The 3,093-nt window shown below is 37.2% G+C and overlaps 1 pseudogene; it reads left to right on the top strand.

The window, feature by feature from the left end:
• Positions 1 to 1,465: 1,465 nt before the first annotated feature.
• Positions 1,466 to 2,890, top strand: LOC103226595 (elongation factor 1-alpha 1 pseudogene; annotated as a pseudogene).
• Positions 2,891 to 3,093: the final 203 nt, after the last annotated feature.

Below are 3,093 nucleotides of genomic sequence, written 5' to 3'. Positions count from 1 at the left end.
GTTGATTCCACATGCAGAGTATTTGTATCATATGTGAAGTTGTAAAGAATTACCACATAACCTAACTAAATATATTTTGTGATTTGTAGTACTGAACAAATATTTGTTCCTGCTACTTGTTTTTATTAAATATTGTAAACTCATGACCCATAGGCTGCATTTAATAAGCTTTGTTTGTTCTGCGTATTTTTGTTTTTCTTTGTTCTTTTTCTGAATTTTAAAATGTATTAACATTTAAAAATTATTTAAATATCCAGATGTCTGATATTTCTTGAAAAATTGAAACTCCAACTGCGTTGAGCCCCCTGCCACACATGGCATTCATATACCTATTTATGTATCCATCTTTTCAATGAGTGAGTAAATGTTTGTTGGAAACTAATTATATGCCAGGCACTGATGTAGGAATTGGAAATATAAAAGGTCCCTGCTCTCATGAAGCTCCTATATTAGAGAGGGAATGCATTTTTCTAGTTCATTACAAATAGCATCTCTTTATTTATGTGTTTTCTTGGCTTAAAATTGTAATTCCTAGTCTACATACTTGGAATGAAAGATGACATAAAGTTAACTCTAAAGCAATTTTTAAATTAATGTTTTTATTTTGCCTTGAGGACTTTTTAAGATTAAAATCTGATACCTTAAATTGTATGAGTAAAATTGTAATTTAAGAACTGGCAAAGATTGTAAATACTTATCATATTTAACTAAAATGTCAGTTAAGTATAATCAGCTCTGATTTTTTTTCTCCTTTTCTGTTTATCAAACATTTATAGAGCATTAATTATGCACTATAAAATATTTTAGGTATGAAATTACATACATGATAAGACATGGCTCCTCCTCTTAATGTGAAATAAATTTAACACAATGTGATATACTCTAATAGAGTTTACATACAAAGTGTAATTCAGAATATTTAAAAAAGAAAGCCAAATTTTTCTTGGGAATTCAAGGAAGGTCTCACAGAAGAAGGGACATTTGGTTCTTTCTGAAAGAAGATGACAAAAATGAAAAGTAGTCATTTTCTAGGAATATAAGACGCGAGAAACAGAATGTACAAACCATGAAAGCATAAGGTGTCATAATATAGAAAACTGATTGTCCTAAAATTTATTTAGTCAGTGATTCTGACTTACTTTTCAACAAATCTTTCTCTAGATCTGTTAATACTGTGTTACTAAATGGTTGGGCTGTCAATCTCCTCTGCCGACATCAGCTTAGCTTAAGTGTACTTGTCAAAAAGAAAGGTTTTTGGTTTCATCTGAGACCTACTGAAACAGAGTGCATTTGCATTTTTTGAAAGAGTCCTCTTTGATATTTACAATAGGCTGGTATAATATATTTTCCCGTAGAATTAGCAAGGAAACGAAAAGTGTTCTATAAAAATAGTAGAGTTTTTTTTTTCCCCCCAGTGGGTTTGCCACCAGAAAACAAGTGTTGTGAAAAGTAACCCAAGAGCCAAATGGGAGAGGAACACACTCATATCAGCATTGTTGTCATGGGACACGTAGATGGGGCAAGTCCACCACTACTGGCCATCTGATCCACAAATGAAGTGGCATCGACAAAAGAACCATTGAAAAATTTGAGAAGGAGACTGCTGAGATGGGAACGGGCTCATTCAAGTATGCCTGGGTCTTGGATAAACTGAAAGCTGAACGTGAACGTGGTATAACCATTGATATCTCCCTGCCAAAATTTGAGACCAGCAAGTACTATGTGACTACCATTGATTCCCCAGGACACAGACACTTTATCAAAAACATGATTATAGGGACATCTCAGGCTGACCATGCTGTCCTGATTGTTGCTGCTGGTGTTGCTGAATTTGAAGCTGGAACCTCCAAGAATGGGTGGACCCATGGGCATGCTTTTCTGGCTTACACACTGGGTGGGAAACAACTAATTGTTGATGTTAGCAAAAGGGATCCCTTTGAACGACCCTACAACCAGAAGAAATAGGAAGAAATAATTAAGGAAGTCAGCACTTACCTTAAGAAAATTAACTACAGCCCTGACACAGTAGCATTTGTGCCAGTTTCTGGTTGGAATGGTGACAACATACTGGAGCCAAGTGCTAGCATGCCTAGGTTCAAGGGATGGAAAGTCACTCAGAAAGATGGCAATGCCAGTGGAACCAAACTGCTTGAGGCTCTGGACTGCATCCTACCACCAGCTTGTCCAAGTGACAAGCCCTTGCCCCTGCCTCTCCAGGATGTCTACAAAATTGGTGGTATTGCTACTCTGTCCATTGATGGAGTGGAGACTGGTGTTCTCAAACCTGTTATGGTGATCACTTTTGTTCCAGTCAATGTTACAACTGAAGTAAAGTCTGTTGAAATACACCATGAAGTTTTGAGTGACTCTCTTCCTCAGAACAATGTGGCCTTCAATGTCAAGAATGTATCTGTCAAAAATGTTCATTGTGGCATTGTTGCTGGTGACAACAAAAATGATTCACCAACAGAAACAACTGACTTCACTGCTCAGGTGATTATCCTGAAGCATCCAGTCTAAATCAGTGCTGGCCATTCCCCTGTACTGGATTGCCACACAGCTCACATTGCATGCAAATTTGCCGAGCTGAAGGAAAAGATTGATCGCCATTCTGGTCAGAAGCTGAAAGATGGTCCTAAATTCTTGAAGTCTGGTGATGTTGCCATCAGTTGATATGGTTCTTGGCAAGCCAAAGTGTGTCGAGAGCTTCTCAGACTATCCTCCTTTGGGTTGCTTTGCTGTTCGTGATATGAGACGGAGAGTTGCCATGGGTGTCATCAAAGCAGTAGACAAGAAGGCTGCTGGAGCTGGCAAGGTCACCAAGTCTGCCCAGAAAGTTCAGAAGGCTAAATGAATATTATCTCTAATACCTGCCACCCCAGTCTTAATCAGTGGTAGAAGAATGATCTCAGAACTGTTTGTTTCAATTGGCCATTTAAGTTTAATTGTAAAAGACTGGTTAAGGATAACAATGCCCCATAAAACCTTCAGAAGGAGAGATGAATGTTTTGCGGACCACTTTTTTTTTTTTTTGTAAGTGGCAGTTTTAAGTTATTAGTTTTTAAAATCTGTACTACTTTTTTTTTTTTTTTT

The sequence above is a fragment of the Chlorocebus sabaeus genome, chromosome 21, assembly GCF_047675955.1.
Source record: "Chlorocebus sabaeus isolate Y175 chromosome 21, mChlSab1.0.hap1, whole genome shotgun sequence".
Lineage (NCBI taxonomy): Eukaryota > Metazoa > Chordata > Mammalia > Primates > Cercopithecidae > Chlorocebus > Chlorocebus sabaeus.
The sequence above is the reverse complement of the archived record's forward strand: the minus strand, read 5'-3'. Positions and strand labels throughout refer to the sequence as shown.